Source organism: Accipiter gentilis, chromosome W, assembly GCF_929443795.1.
Source record: "Accipiter gentilis chromosome W, bAccGen1.1, whole genome shotgun sequence".
In the NCBI taxonomy this organism is placed as follows: domain Eukaryota; kingdom Metazoa; phylum Chordata; class Aves; order Accipitriformes; family Accipitridae; genus Astur; species Astur gentilis.
Window position 1 is genome coordinate 26,148,473 of NC_064918.1, and position 17,200 is coordinate 26,165,672.

At 46.5% G+C, this 17,200-nt stretch overlaps 1 protein-coding gene across 3 annotated transcripts in view; it reads left to right on the forward strand.

The window, feature by feature from the left end:
* The first annotated feature begins 2,429 nt into the window (after positions 1 to 2,429).
* Positions 2,430 to 17,200, forward strand: part of LOC126035495 (spindlin-Z-like) — a 110,563-nt gene continuing 95,792 nt past the window's right edge. For 2 of the 3 annotated variants that reach the window (XM_049794141.1, XM_049794143.1), the window contains exon 1: positions 2,430 to 3,014. The gene's annotated coding sequence lies outside the window, so the exon portion shown is untranslated. The remainder of the gene's footprint in view (positions 3,015 to 17,200) is intronic. The other variant, XM_049794142.1, reaches the window with a different exon arrangement.

Here is a 17,200-nt window from a genome sequence, read left to right on the forward strand (position 1 = left end):
AGACCCATGGAGAGAGGAGCACACAGAGCAGGTTTGCTGGCAGGACTTGTGACCCCATGAGGGACCCACGCTGGAGAAATATGCTCCTGAAGGACTGCACGCCGTGGAAGGGACCCATGCTGGAACAGTTCATGAAGAACTGCAGCCCATGGGAAGGACCCACGTTGGAGAAGGTCGTGGAGGACTGTCTCCCATGGGAGGGACCCCACGCTGGAGCAGGGGATGAGTGTGATGAGTCCTGCCCCTGAGGAGGATGAAGCGGCAGAGACAACATGTGATGAACTGATCATAACCCCCATTCCCCATCCCCCCGTGCTGCTGGGGGGGGGGGGGTGTAGGTAGAGAATCCGGGAGTGAAGCTGTGCCTGGCAAGAAGAGAGGGGTGGAGGGAAAGCATTTTGAGATTTGGTTGTATTTCTCATTACCCTACTCTGGTTGATTGGCAATAAATTAATTTTCCCCAAGTTGAGTCTGTTTTGCCCATGATAGTAGTTGGTTGAGTGATCTCTCCCTGTCCTTATGTCAACTGTCGTGGTTTAACCCCAGCTAGCAACTAAGCACCACACAGCTGCTCACTCACTTCTCCCCCACCCAGTGGGATGGGGGAGAAAATCGGGAAATGAAGTAAAATTTGTGGGTTGAGATAAGAACGGTTTAATTGAACAGAAAAGAAGAAACTAATAATGATAACACTAATAAAATGACAACAGCAATAATAAAAGGATTGGAATGTACAAATGATGCGCAAGGCAATTGCTCACCACCCACCGATCGACACCCAGCTAGTCCCCGAGCAGCGATTCCCCCTGCCCCCACTCCCCCCAGTTCCTATACACTAGATGTGATGTCACATGGTATGGAATACCCTGTTGGCCACTTTGGGTCAGCTGCCCTGGCTGTGTTCTGTGCCAACTTCTTGTGCCCCTCCTGCTTTCTCACTGGCTGGGCTTGAGAAGCTGAAAAATCCTTGACTTTAGACTAAACATTACTTAGCAACAACTGAAAACATCTGTGTGTTATCAACATTCTTACATACTGAACTCAAAACATAGCACTGTACCAGCTATTAGGAAGACAATTAACTCTATCCCAGCTGAAACCAGAACACAACCCACAAGCCCTTTGTTGTATTTTCTCTCCCCTGTCCAGCTGAGGAGGGGGAGAGTGATAGAACGGCTTTGGTGGGCACCTGGCATCCAGTCAGGGTCAACCCACCACAGGTGACAACAGCACTTAAAACACACACACAAAAAAAGGAAAATAATTTTTAGGATATTATTAATTAGGTTAAGTTGCATTTTGGTTTCAGAATATGATGGCCTTCAGTCAAACTCTTCTTGACTCATATAAACAATTCTTCATGGCTGTCTTCATGCAGTGAAGTTTCTTTGTCTTATGATGTTGTAACAGAAAAATGTCATATCCTGTCATGCTATACCTGCCAAGATCTACTTTGAAAAAAATACCCAATAGATTTAAGGCAGACTGTGCCTCAACTGTTCACCTGTTTTGATTATTGAACCAATTACTTGATTTGACTAAGAAGAACATAATCTTACTTTTTCATGTTTTCCATTTTGTTCTTTGTCAATCTAAAGCTATTAACAGCTCTTGAAGTTATATCCTTGAATAATGTAAAAAATGTGATAGGCTATAATTTGGTGACAGCACATCTTATTTTTATTTTGTCTAAATCTTTATTTTCATTTCTAGTAGGTGTGATATAAATTATTGAGACCACTCAGTCATTAGGAGCTAAGAACGTTATTAGTGTATAATTGCTGTGTCATTATCTGGAGACCCAAGACCCCTACTAAGGACAAGCGATCAACTAAGATAATTTTTGTGAGAACAGAGGTTTCCTTAACTGAAGGATCCATATCTAAGAGAAACATGAATTGCTGATGCCCAATAACTTTGCAGAAGTTGATGATGGAAACATCTGGATTAACAGATAAACCACAAGGATGCTGACATAATGATGCTGCAAGACCTACAAAATATATTTTTTGTAATGTATATTGCTATGCTGTACCACGTTTATGATTGGATAATTAGAAATATGCATTAGTAGGTAATTGGATGATTCATACCCTTGTAGTGCAAGGTATAAAACCCCTAAAGAAAAATTCCTTAGGTGAGCCCAGTTTGGCTGAGACATCTTATGCACATGAATAAATATTTACCTTTGTAATTCTATACTTTGCGTCCTAGCCTCTCTCCTCAGTTGGCACTGGCCGAATTTGTAACACAGGATATCCATAGCAGATTTTTCTTTCTTATGATGGCCTACACATTTTCTTTCCTATGATGGTGAGGGGGCAGCGGAGAGCCGCTGACTCCCAATACCTGTTTAGGGAAGCGGTACCACTGCCATAAAGAACTGTGGCCACATCGCGAGGCAGCACTGGAGCCACCGCGGTGGGCGGGCGGATGGGAGGAGAAAGGCGGACGTTCACCGCCCCAGGGCCTAGTGGCCTGCGTTTGGAGAAGGGCCAACAGACAGCCATCTGCGAACAAGCCCACACCACCCTCCACTACTACCGCCGACGGAGCGCCGGGAGGCGGCAGTGGAGGAGGAGCGACAGCAGCTACGGGCACGCCTGCGCGTTAGTAAGTAGCGGTGGACTGGGTGGTGGATTGCTTCCTGCGCTCCTGTCGCAGTTCAGAATTTGCAGTGCGCCTGCGCGTTGGTGGAGGGAAGGAGGGCGGTGTCCGGCCTTGTGTTTTGAACGTCTCGATGAAGGCAGCTCACTATTTGGCAGGAAGGTAAGGAGGCCTCTATCCTGGCGGTGGAGCTCGCGTACGGAGAGAGGGATCTAAATGTGGCAGAGGCGAACAGGAGGCAGCAGTGGTGACGGCGGAGTGGGACAAACGAGACAAGGGGAGCAGCTGTCCCTATTGCTGTCACAGAGAGTCTGAGTGGCCTAGTGAGACAGAAGGACTGCTGTGGCTTCAGCGCTAACGCTCCTAGGCTGTCTTCCTGGCGTTCCTAGGCGCCCATCCCCCAGCAGGTAAGTGAGTAGCGAATGCGGGGGGGGGGGGGGGGCGGGAAAGCGCCGCCTGTCGCGCCGCCCTCGCTCGGCCTAGCCTAGTATCGGGAAGAGCCGGAGGGAGTCGCTGTGGGATGAGCTTGGAGCCGCTGCTCCTAGCTTTCCCTCCCCTCCCTGAGGTTGATATTATTTATATACTTGCGGTGTTCTGTCTCTGTTACCCTTTCTTTTTCACTGCCCGCCTCAGCGGCCCGCCCGGAAGCCGCGGGAGGCGGGCGAGAGTGGGGGCCCTCGGGTTCGTGTTGCCGTTTCTATCTTCCCTTCCTACGTAGCGCCCCGACTCCTTGGCAACCCCTACTCTTCCGGGCTCTGGAGGACTGCTGCCTGCTCTGGAGGACTGCTGCCTTCTTTGGCACGGCCCCTCTCGGTATCTACCACGCTCACTCACCACCACCACCCCCCCCCCCCCCCCCCCCCCCCCCCGTTCCTTGCTGGAGGGGAGGGGTCGCAGCTGCACATCCCCCCTTCCTCTTTGTGGAGCTATTGTGCTGTGGGCTGGGGCCCGCTGTGGGGCTCCCGGCAGATAAGCCTCTGTCGATAGTGCATGTTGGGGGAGGTGTGCCTCTGCTCTGTCATCCGTCCGCTTCCCCCCACGAGAAAATGGGGCGAAGGGGGTGTGAGGGTGGTGGCGGGGCTCGGCCGCGCCGCAGTAGCGAAAGGCTGGAGCTGGGAGAGTTGCTAACGCGCCGGGCTGGGAGCTGGTTTGCACACGCCACTGCCGCTGTCTGGGACACCCAGAGAGTGTGTGTGCATGCGCGCGCTCTGCTCGCGCTTTGCTGGGTTCCTTTGTCTGCTGCTGCCGCCGCCGCCGCCGCTGCTTTCCCCTCCTCCCTCGATTCCTTCTTTCTCCTCCCTCCTCTCCTTTCTTTCCCCTCTCTCCCAGACTCAAAACGCTGCTGCAGCTGCAGGTTTGTAAATACTGGACCCACACACACAACATGGCTGACGCTCGCCCTGCTCCTTCACCAGGCTCTCCTCTTTCTCCCTCTGTCTCCGCCGCTTAGCCTCTCCTCCATTTAGGCTTTTGTTTCTTCCCCTTCATCTCCCATTTAAAAAAAAAAAAAAAAAAAAGGAAAAACAATTCACCCTCCTTATTGCGCGCATGGCGAGATTTCAAGGGTAAGGATCCTCACTTTGGAGGCTTTCTCCTTTCGTTTTGCTGTTTACAACAAAATGAAACCTAAAATCAGAGGGGGGTTTGGGAACCTAGCAAGGCCTGGAGGGAGGGGGAGAATTGGCTGAGCCCTGCTGAGAGAGGCTTGATTGGAATGCGCATATCTCTTTGGGGGAGGGGGCTGGTGCACCAAAGTGCTGGCGGAGATGAAATACTGTATTATGCTTGCGAAATAATCTAGTGACGTTTCTTTCATTTTAGGATCTAGTTCAGTATAAGGTAGCAACTCGGCACAGTCTTATTAAAAAGACCTGAACTAGTTATGTTGGAATAGGCATTGTGTAGTGAAAAGCCATAGTATAGGTTTTGGGGGGTTTCTTGGCATTTTCTGTATCTCCTTGTCAGTATCTTAAATAGCTCACAGATCACAGGATATAAAACTGGAATTAAAACTTGCCTGGTCTCTTTGTGTTGCTAGTTTTCTGTCACAGATTAATTTGCCCTTGTGATAAAGTGGTTGTTTTGTTGTTGTTGTTAAAAGGAGCACTTTTTCTTAAAAAAGAAAAGGTATGGCATCGTGAACTGAAGTGCAATACTGAACTGCAAGACAGCATATTTCTGACCTCTCCTAACACAAGACAAATATTCAGTTCAGCACCTCCCAATCTCAGTTATTCAGAGTACCCCCTTCTGGCTTCGATGGAAATAGCTTATACTTTATTGCCTTTTTTTGTTTGTTTTTTTTTTTTTTTTTAATGACATAAAGCCAAAATAACATTTTAATTTCTTGGACATATCTAAAATGATCTGCTGGGGAACAGCATATCTAGGTTTTAATTTAAGGATGAATGCTCAAGGTGCAAAGGATGTGATGCTTTCTAAACATATGTGTTACTGTAACTCATAGTAAATGTTTCACTTTTCAAAGATTATATTTAAAACCACAGTCTTTATTCAAAGCATGTACACATTGATAGCCATGACTTCTATCAGCAGTGCCCTAAAGTAATGTCCTAACTCTTTTCTTTGGTTACTTTGCTTTGGAAGTTTCTAGTGGAGAAGCACTGGCATAGCATAATCAGTTTTTATTGAGGTAGAAGTAGTTACTGCATTTTAATGCTAGAATTAAGTATCATATATTAATAATTTCTTTAATCTATGTTTGTCTTTTTCTCCCACTTTTTCTATCCCTGTTAACAAGTGTTGATTAACTGGAGGAGAAAATAAATTATAGTATTGAGTTTACCACAATGTAAAACTTGAGTGGAGTCATCCAAGTTGCATTTTGGAATGTGTATTCATGTCATGGCTCCCAAGCCAACTGTAATACTTCTAGATGCAGAAGTGAGCAAAACTCGGTAACTTGATACATCGGTGGATTTGCACAGCACTCTGTTACTCTTAACTTTTGTTAACTAATTAACAACTTTGTTAACTAATTTGTATTTTATCTATGAACAGTGAAAAAATGGGCCTGGGATCACTAAAGTAATTTTCAAGTAATGCTGAAATTATTTAATTGAATAATATACAGTACTTATTACTGTTTTCACCATGTGATAGTGGTTGGATTTAACTTTGTCTTAATCTAAAATGTGAATTTGGTGATGGCATGCTGGAGGTGAATCGATTTGGCTATTGGAGAGACTGAGGAGAATGTTTCTACAATTGGAGATTGCCTTTTTATATTTGCGTAATGTAGGTTGTAAAACTGCTGTAAATCCATGTTATGTGAGGTCTTGTCTAACTTGCTTGGAAACTTTATAGTATGTATTTCAGCAGATTGTGGAACTGTTACAGATTGTTGTCATTAACTGGTGACTATATTAGATTTAAATGTTACCTTATTGCATTCTAGTATTTGCAGTTATTGCAAGGTGGTTGAGATGTGTTGTTAAATTATCTTTTATGATGGGATTTTCTTGGAGATCTATCTGTAAAATAAGAGTTACTGACAGTATACTGTAAACATTTACAGGTAGTTTTTTATAGCCTTTTTTGCTAAGATTAGCTTTTAGTGTGTCTTTTTTTTGTTGTTGTTGTTATTGTTGAATGCTCTTGCGTGCTATTCAAGGTCTGCACCTCCAAATAGTGGTGAGAGTAGATCTTAATTTTAAGAGTAGCTCTATGGATTTTAACAATGCTTAACGTGCAGATGAGCTGCTGAACTTTAGACCTTCAGTTGCAGGTGGTAGTTGGAACAGAGGAGAACTTTATCTCTTTGTTTATCAATAATACTCCAGTTTTTATATGGATGACTTAGAGTAGCCATTTATAGCAAGAACATTTTTATCATTGTGACCAATTGTTGAGTCCACTTGCCATCTTTGAAGTCATCTCTTTATTTTCACTGTCACTTTTTCTGGCATAGCTGTATGCAGGTCCTATTCTTTGACCACGTTGTAGCTGATAGTCCCATTGTACTAATAATAGTGCCAGCTACTTCAATTGAAGTGCCTTGGATTCAATCCCTGCAGTTTCATTTCCTGGGAGTGATCAGTGGTGTGTGGTAACCTGGCTAGTCTTAATGTTCCTTTTTTGAGGTTTTGGTTTGTTTGATTTAGTGTCAGAGTTCTGGGGAGCCTATCTGTCTGCTTAAGTTTAAGACTGCTTGTATCTGCAAGTTTAGAAATGCTTTAGGATGAAAGTGCTCCAATAAAATGTTGCTATGTTTAAGGTCACTAGTCGATCTCTCATCCTTTTGTTTTCAGAATCTTCCTAGTGGATCAGAGGTAGTCCTGAATCCCAAATTCCCTATGTAACTTTGGGTGTAGTCTATTAAGACGACAATTCTCTCTGACTGTGTACCTCAAAGGTATTGCTTGGTGGGTTTTTTGTTTTCCCCAGATTACTATTAGGTCAGAACAAGTAATGAATATAGGGAACATGGGTAGCTATTCTGTTTTAAGATTGCTATGCTGACTAGGTTGTAAAGTATAACGTTACCTAGCAAGCTGATGTCTACCACTGGTGCTGCTTCTTAAGATGATATTACTTTGCCCAGATGTTGTCAGTCACTTGTAAAATGAAGAAGTAAGCTTGACTTTGTCAGTAATGTTCATTGACTTGTTCTAAAGCATACTAAGGTGCCATTATGCTGATTTCTGTAAAAAGACTTCACCTATCTATACCTTAACTTGACCCCCCCTTTCAAAAATTATAAATAACTTTTTTTGAACCTGTATTAATCACATTTAAATGTAAAAATGAACTTTACTAGATCATGACCTCTTACCTAAGAAGCACAATTGAAAGACATGTTGGACATCAGACTTCTGGTCTGGTATGTGTTAAGATCAAATAACTATTTCTGTTGCAAAAATTATTTTCCTAGTTTAGTATGTATTTTCTTTATGAAAAATTCTTCCCTAGTGTGTTCAAAAAAGGTAGCTTAACTCCACTGTATAATTTCATGCTTCCTGTTGAGATTTGTAAATCTGGAAGTTCCCAGCAGCATAGAAGGAAGCATATTCTGGAATAGTTCCCTTGTGACATTTTGTATTTGGCATAATTGGCAAGGTTGAGGGGGGTGGGGCTGCAGGGGTGACCTCTGTGGGAGAAAGTTGTTGACTGCCCTGTACTGGTTACAGTTGGTTCCAGCCAGCTCAGCAACAACCCCATTGCAGGCCAAAGATGGGCCAATGGGCAAACTTTGTGGCGCCTCTGTGAAAACAAAACTAAGAAAGGGTGGTAAATAGTGGAAAAAAAGGAAGAAAAGAAATAACACCAGAGCAGAGGAAAGAGGAGACAGAAGATGATGCTGGAACAGGAGGAGAGCAAGAGCTTGACTGGTAGCCTGAGCAGGGGCTGAGAGGTCTGACTCTAAAGGGACTGCTACCAGTAGAGGAACCAGCACACACTGACCCCAATTTCATGCGCCGCCTGTTGCCCCATCTAAGAGACTGGTTTATGTGTGGTGATGGGATTGGAGAACAAACAGGGGGAAGGAGAGGTTTTGCAGGGGCAAGGGATGATGAAGTGGATTGAAAACTGGCTGAACGGCTGGGCCCAGAAGGTGGTGATCAGTGGCACAAAGTCTAGTTGGAGGCCAGTAACTAGTGGTGTACCCCAGGGGTCAATACTGGGTCCAGTCCTCTTCAACGTCTTCATTAATGACCTGGATGATGGGGCACAGCACATGTTATGGATGCATGCACAACCAAATCCAACAGGTGTTAAAACTCATATTTATTCTTCAGTAAAAAGTTAGTTAGAAGTCCATTAACATTTAATAAAACCACAGGCTCAATGATGTAAACAGAATTAATACTACACAGCTGACTTAAGAATCCTTAAGATTTAAAAAAATGATGGCTCCAAAATGAGCGTATTGCTCACCTAAAAGCTGAGGGCTCTCTCCCCCAAGGAGTTACCTCGGGTGGTGCCCCAACCCGAGGGGGAGTCCCCGACTGCAGACCCGCTGCTCTGAGGAGGACTGCCAACATGTCCTCCGGCGGGACCCCATTTATACCCCTGTCGAATCTGACCTGTGGTCATTTAATTCTATTGGCTAGGAGGGTCACCTCGGTGTACCTGGCACATCTCGATTGGCCAGTTCAAATTTCAACCTGTGGCCTCTAGGGTTTAGGGGGTTTTTTTCCCCTTCTCCCTTCCTGGAGAAGTTTTCTTTCCTGTTCGTGGGGGGTAGGGATGGGGGGGAGTGTACTGCCACACAATCCACCCTGTGACCACAGTCATGATTCGACTGGTTTCTTTGGAGTGGTGGTACAGTCACCTCTTGCCTCCAAAGTTAAAAGGGAGCGCAGTCTGATGAATTTGACGCTCATTGTGGGCCATCATTCCCTTCTGATCTAGAATTAAAGTGGAATATTGAACACAGGAATATCCAGCGCATGAACAGGTTTTCAGGGAGTAAACTTAACTATTTTGGGCCCACAGGAATGTGTATATAAGGCTCTTTATCAGCAGACCATTGGCAAGTATTCACCATGTGGATTGGGCGGCCTGAACCCCAAACCGCAGCTTCTAGTCTTTTAGCCCATCCAGTTCCTGTTGCAGTGTCGCGAAAGGATTCCATTTCTCTTCCCGAGGTGGTGGAGTTGCTGGCACTTCCCTTTGGTCTCTAGTTTTCCCCTCCAGCAATTCCACCAGCTTCCAGATGTCGACAGTGGACTCCCTGTGCAATATGGCTTGGGGTGCCCCCACTGCCAGTGCATTCTGCCAGAGATCATTCCTTCTGGGATCATAGTTCTGATCTGGCCACCCCAGATATCAAGACCCCTCAGGGTGGGGTTTACAACTGGCAGGACCTTCCTGCTGCCCTCCATGCCACCACTCGGCTCTGCCCATCCCATCTTGCGCCTGTGAACTACTATGCTGTGCAGTACTTCCCCCCCAAGTCATCACATGCCTGGGTGGCCTGAGAAGGGAGGAGTGCCCTTCCTCAGTAACTCCTCAGCAAGGGAGGAGTGGCTGATAAACCAGAGGGTCATGCTGCCACCCAGAGGGACCTGGACAGGCTGGAGAAATGGGCTGACAGGAACCTCATGCAGTTCAACAAGGGGAAGTGCCAAGTCCTGCCCCTGGGGAGGAATAACCCCATGCACCAGTACATGATGGGGACAAACCAGCTGGAAAGCAGCTTTGCAGAAAAGGACCTGGGGGTCCTGGTGGACACTAGATTGAACATGAGCCAGCAATGTGCCCTTGTGGCAAAGGCGGCTAATGGTATCCTGGGCTGCATTAAGCAAAGCATTGCTAGCAGGCCAAGGGAGGTGATCCTTCCCTTATATTCCGCGCTGGTGAGGCCACACCTGGAGTCCTGTGTCCAGTTCTGGGCTCCACAGTACAAGAGACATGGACATACTGGAGAGAGTCCAGTGAAGGGCCACAAAGATGATTAAGGGTCTAGAGCATCTCGCATCTGAGGAAAGGCTGAGAGAGCTGGGGATGTTTAGCGTAGAGAAGAGAAGGCTCAGGGAGGATCTTATTAATGTATATAAATACCTGAAGAGAGGCTGTAACGAAGACAGAGCCAGGCTCTTTGCAGTGGTGCCCAGTGACAGGACAAGAGGCAATGGGCACACAGTGAAACACAGGAGGTTCCGTCTGAACATTAGGAAACACATTTTTACTGTGAGGGTGACCGAGCACTGGAACAGGTTGCTCAGAGAGTTGGTGGAGTTTCCTTCCTTGGAGATACTCAAAATCCATCTGGACATAGTACTGGGCAACTGGCTCTAGGTGGTCTTGTTTGAGTAGGACCTCCAGAGGTCCCTTCCAACCTCAACCATTCTCTGATTTTGAGATTTCTGAGAGAGAGTGAGCGTGGTTTTTTGTTTGGTTCAGTAACAGAACTGGTAATTAGAAGTGTTTAATTGACAATAAATTAAATTGGTTGAAATTCCCCAAAAATAAGTAAACTTTTTTTCCCCACAACACATTTATGTTAAGTTTTCATGCTATCCTTTCTCAAATGCTGTGTCAAATGTAATGTCTACTAAAATTCAGTACAGTGCTTAGGTCTCTGGTATGCTTAGATAACTACCTATCATACTGATGAGCATATTGTCTGTTCTTCTGTATGTCCGTAACTTATCTTTGGTCTTCAGCTTGAGTAGTAAAATGTTCGCAGAGTAAACTGTCTTTTTTAATTTTCTAGGAATGATAGAAATAATGAAGATAAGGCTTGGAGGTTGTCTAACTCATCTTGTACTCAAAAGACAGTCAACTCCTGTTGTGGTTTAACCCTAGCCAGCAACTAAGCACCACGCAGCTGCTCACTCGCTCCACCCCACCCAGTTTATATACTAGACATGATGTCACATGGTATGGAATACCCCATTGGCCACTTTGGGTCAGCAGCCCTGGCTGTGTCCTGTGCCAACTTCTTGTGCCCCTCCAGCCTTCTTGCTGGCTGGGCATGAGAAGCTGAAAAATCCTTGACTTGAGACTAAACATTACTTGGCAACAACTGAAAACATCAGTGTGTTATCAACATTCTTCTCCTACTGAACCCAAAACACAGCACTATACCAGCTACTAGGAAGACAATTAACTCTATCCTAGATGAAACCAGGACGGTATCCACTCCTCCTTCTGTACCATTAATGCCATGCTCAGTTCCCATACTTTCCATTACATCCTGGTCAATCCTCATCACCTTTTCTGTCATTTGAGAGATAGATATACATATGTGTATGCACACACAGATATCATTCCCTTAGTTTATGGGTCATGTTTATTAAAATGTTTGTTGAGTTCATTTAGTCCCTGACTCTGGGCTCCATCTGTCATACCAGTCCTTCTGGGCAGGAGGGATGGTGCAAAGTCCTCTCAGTCAGCAGAGCAGGATTGGTCTTCAGTGCGGTGTAATGAGCAGGTGGCGTTGGATGCAGCAGGAGGATGGTGTGCACTGTTGGGTTATTGCATGCTGGAGTCAGTTCTGGTTCCATCACTACTGCGCTTTGCTCAGTTTTATCACCATTCATTCTTGCTTGATCTAAGTGATTCTTACTATAGTACTATGGATATAGCATATAACAATTATAGTAATGATAACATACAGTAGCAGGGTTATATGGCAACTAATATCATACAGTTTAATTCTGGCTATTTTCACCTAAAATCAAATCCCCTTGAGGCACACATCGGACTTCTCCATCTTTTCGCATCACCCACCAAGTGCACCCAGGCCCTTGAGCAAAAGCAATCCCACAAATGGGTTTACCTTTGCCTGAGGCAAGAGTAACCCAGACTGTCTTCCCTAACATGTTTTTCATGTGCAGTACAGGGACTTTATCCCCTTCTACAGTATGTAAAAGTTCTGACTGGGCAGGGCCACCCAAATTGGCAGATCCTCTGGTGTTGACTAACCAGGTGGCTTTTGCTAAATGTGTATCCCAATGTTTGAAGGTTCCACCCCCCATTGCTCTCAGTGTAGTCTTTAACAGTCCATTGTACTGTTCAATTTTCCCTGGAGGCTGGTAAATGATAGGGGATGTGATATATCCACTCAATGCCACACAATTTGGCCCAGGTGTCTATGAGGTTGTTTCAGAAATGAATCCTGTTGTCTGACTCTTTCTGGAGTGCTGTGTCACCACAAGACTTGCTTTTCAAGGCCCAGGACAGTGTTCTGGGCAGTGGCATGGGGCACACGATATGTTTCTAGCCATCCAGTGGTTGCTTCCACCATTGTAAACACATAGCGCTTGCCTTGGCGAGTTTGTGGGAGTGTGATATAGTCAATCTGCCAGGCCTCCCCATATTTATATTTCAGCCATTGCCCTCCATACCACAGGGGCTTTAACCGCTTGGCTTGCTTAATTGCAGCACGTTTCACATTCATGGATAACCTGCGCGATAGTGTCCATGATCAAGTCTACCCATTGATCATGAGCCCACCTATATGTTGCATCTCTTCCCTGATGGCCTGAGGTATCATGGGCCCACCGAGCCATAAATAGCTCACCCTTATGTTGCCAGTCCAGGTCCGCTTGGGCCACTTAAATCTTGGCAGCCTGATCCACCTGTTGGTTGTTTTGATGTTCTTCAGTGGCCCGACCCTTGGGCACATGAGCAGCTACGTGATGCACTTTCACAACCTGATTCTCTAGCCAGGACGCAATATCTTGCCACAGTGTGGCAGCTCAAATGGGTTTACCTCTGCGCTGCCAGTTGCTCTGCTTCCATTGCTGTAACCACCCCCACAGGGCATTTGCCACCATTCATGAAGAGCGCTGGCCACCTTTCTCTTTCAGCAATGTCTAACGCTAGCTGGATGGCTTTCACCTCTGCAAACTGACTCGATTCACTTTCTTCAGCAGTTTCTGCAACTTGTCGTGTAGGACTCCATACAGCAGCTTTCCACCTTCGATGCTTTCCCACAATGCGACAGGACCCATCAGTGAACAGGGCATATTGCCTCTCATTTTCTGGCAGTTTATTATACAGCAGGGCCTCTTCAGCCCGTGTCACCTCCTCCTCTGGTGACATTCTAAAATCTTTGCCTTCTGGCCAGTCCGTGATCACTTCTAAAATTCCTTGGCGACTGGGGTTTCCTATGCGAACCCGTTGTGTAATCAGTGCAATCCGCTTACTCCACGTGGCGTCAGTCGCGTGATGTGTAGAGGAGACCCTCCCTTTGAACATCCAGCCCAGCACTGGCAGTCGGGGTGCTAAGAGGAGCTGTGTCTCAGTACCAACCACTTCTGAGGCGGCTCGAACTCCTTCATGTGCTGCCAGTATCTCTTTTTCACTTGGAGTATAGCGAGCCTCGGATCCTCGATATCCTCGACTCTAAAACCCCAGGGGTCGGCCTCGGGTTTCCCCAGGTGCTTTCTGCCAGAGGCTCCAGGTAGGGCCATTCTCCCCAGCTGCAGTGTAGAGCGCATTTTTAACATCTTGTTCTGTCCGGACTGGTCCAAGGGCTACGGCATGAACAATCTTCCGTTTAATTTGTTCAAAGTCTTGTTGTTGTTCAGGGCCCCATTTAAAATCATTCTTCTTCCTGGTCACTTGATAGAGAGGGCTTACAATCAGACTGTAATTTGGAATATGCATTCTCCAGAAGCTCACAACACCTAAGAAGGCCTGTGTTTCCTTTTTATTAGTCGGTGGAGACATAGCTGCTATTTTGTTAATCACATCTTTTGGGATCTGACGACGTCCATCTTGCCATTTTACTCCTACGAACTGGATCTCCTGTGCAGGTCCCTTGACCTTACTTTCTTTTATGGCAAAACCAGCCTTCAAAAGGATTTGGATTATTTTCTTCTGTTTTGTAAAGACTTCTTCTGCCATGTTGCCCCATATGATGATGTCATCAACATACTGCTGGTGTATCGGAGCTTCACCTTTTTCCAGTGCAGTCTGGATTAGTCCATGGCAAATGGTAGGGCTGTGTTTCCACCCCTGGGGCAGTTGATTCCAGGTGTACAGGATGTCCCTCCAAGTGAAAGCAAATTGTGGATGCAACTCTGCTGCCAGAGGGATTGAGAAAAATGCATTAGCAGTGTCAATTGTGGCATACCACTTGGCTGCCTTTGACTCTAGTTTGTATTGAAATTCTAGCATATCTGGAACGGCAGCACTCAGCGGTGGTGTAACTTCATTCAGGCCGCGATAGTCAACTGTTAGTCTCCACTCCCCGTTAAACTTTTGCACTGGCTATATGGGACTATTAAAGGGTGAGCGAGTTTTGCTGGTGACTCCTTGGCTCTCCAGTTGTCGAATCAGCTTGTGGATGGGAATCAGAGTCTCGGTTGGTGCGATATTGCCGCTGGTGCACCATCATGGTAGCAATTGGCACTTGTTCTTCAACCTTCAGCAACCCCACAATCAAAGGGTCTTGAGAGAGACCAGGCAGGGTAGACAGCTGTTCAGTGCTCTCCATCTCCAAGGCAGCTATACCACAAGCCCATTGATACCCCTTCGGGTCCTTAAAATGCCCTCTCCTGAGGTAGTCTATGCCAAGTATGCATGGAGCCTCTGGACCAGTCACAATGGGGTGTTTCTGCCATTATTTCCCAGTCAGGCTTACTTCAGCCTCCAATACAGTTAACTCTTGGGATCCCCCTGTCACACCAGAAGTACAGATGGGTTCTGCCCCTTTAGAACTTGATGGCATTAGAGTGCACTGTGCACTGGTGTCTACTAGAGCCTTGTGCTCCTCTGGGTCTGACGTGCCAGGCCATCGAATCCACACAGTCCAATAGACCCGGTTATCCCTTTCCTCCACCTGGCTGGAGGCAGGGCCCTTCTAATCCTGGTCAGAGTTTCCATTACCCACTGCTTGTAAAATTGACTCAGAAGTCCCTCAAGGGGATCAGAAGTAAGATCAGCACTTCTAGTCTGTTTGGAAACTGGAGCAGCATTTTTCCTGGGAGAGTCCCCTTTTGTGGTGGTTTTTCCGTGCAGCTCACGTACCTGTGCATCTATGACTGAGGTAGGTTTTCCGTCCCATTTTCTCATGTCCTATCCATGGTCACATAGGTAAAACACCTCGTGGTGTTGACTTGGGCCCCATCCATCAAGATGAGTGATCAGGACAGGAGAAGCAGTACGTTCAGTCGTTGGGCACCAACACCGGCTTGGTTTGGGTCACCGATGCACTTGTCTGGTTCCTTGCGAAGTTCACTCCTCTGCAGTTCAGGTCATTCCTGCTACATTACTTCCTGCAACATACAACTCATATCACAGATTATTTTTCCCCCAAGGTTAAATGTCCTCGAGGCACACACTGGGTCTCCCCATCCTTTCGCATTACCCACCAAGTACACCCAGGTCCCTGAGCAAAGACAATCCCACGAATGGGTTTGCCTTTTCCCATGGGAGGAGAAATCCACACCGCCTTCCCCAGCCACTTCCCCATGTGCACCATGGGGACCTTATCTCCTCCCACAGTATGTAGGGGTTTTGTTTGGGCAGGACCAGGATGGTTAGCAGATCCTCTGGTGTTAACTAGCCAAGTGGCTTCTGCTAAATTTGTTTCCCAATGCTTCCATGCCCCATTGCCTAGCACTCTCAACATAGTCTTCAACAGTCCATTATATCTCTCAATTTTTCCAGATGCCTGCGGGTTATAGGGTATGTGGTACACCCACTCAATGCCATGTTTCTTTGCCCAGGAGCTTATGAGGTTATTTCGGAAATGAGTCCCATTGTCTGATTCAATTCTTTCTGGGGTACCGTGTCGCCATAGAATTTGCCTTTCGAGGCCTAAGATGGTGTTTCAGGCAGTGGCATGGTTTACAGGATATGTTTCTAGCCAACCAGTAGCTGCTTCCACCATGGTGAGTATGTAGCACTTGCCTTGGCGTGTTCGTGGCAGTGGTCCAATGTAGTCAATTTGCCAGGCCTCGCCATATTGAAAGCCCAGCCACAGCCCTCTGTTTCAGGGAGACTTTTACTCTGGCAGCTCGTTTGATTGCAGCACATGTTTCACATTCATGAGTGACCTGTGTGATGGCCTCCATGGTCAGGTCCACCCCTCGATCACGAGCCCACCTACATGTTGCATCTCTCCCTAGATGTCCCGATGTCTCATGGGCCCATCGAGCTACAAATAGCTCACCCTTATGGTCCCAGTCCAGGTCCACCTGAGCTATTTCTATTTTGGCAGCCTTGTCTACCTGTTCATTATTTTGATGTTCTTCAGTGGCACGGCTTTTGGGCATGTGAGCATCTACATGACATACCTTTAGAGTTATGTGTTCTACACGGGCAGCAATGTCCTGCCACAATGCTGCTGCCCAGATGGGTTTACCCCTGCGTTGCCAATTGGTCTTCTTCCACTGCTGTAGCCACGCCTATAGGGCATTAGCCACCATCCAGGAGTCAGTATAGAGGTAGAGTACCGGCCACTTTTCTCGTTCAGCAATGTCTAGGGCTAGTTGGATGGCTTTCACTTCTGCAAACTGACTTGACTCGCATTCTCCTTTAGTGGCCTCAACGACTTGTCGTGTGGGACTCCACACAGCAGCTTTCCACTTCCTCATGTCCTCCCCTTGGTCACACAGGAAGAAACAGAGTGTACCACGCGGCATATGCCTTGGTCTCCCTTTCCATCTGACTGGGGCAGGAGAGGACTGATTTCTTGGAGCATCCCTAACAGCCAAGGCACTGTCCTGTAGGGATGAGGAAACAGAGATTTTCCTCAAAGTTTTGGAGCCAAGATGACACTTTCTCCACAGTTGGTGTTTCCATATCTGGGCAATACATTGCTGCCAAGCTCTTAGAATACGACGCTGGGGCACCTTCAATAACCTTTCGCCACATGGCCCGTGTGCACAGGACATCCTCTGGATCTTTGGAGACTTCCTCATCATCTAGATCACTGTAGATGACTTCCACCACTGCTAACTCTCTCAGGTACTGGATGCCTTCATCTGTGGTAGTCCACTTTTCTGATGAATTGACAAGATCTTCCTTGAATGGATATCTTGCCCTCACACTTGAGAGGAGCTGGCTCCAGAGACTGCAAACTGCTACCTCTTTTCCAATTCCTCTTTCAATTCTCTGGTTTCTAGCGAGGGATCCCAGCTGTTGGGCTTCCTTGCCTTCCAGTTGC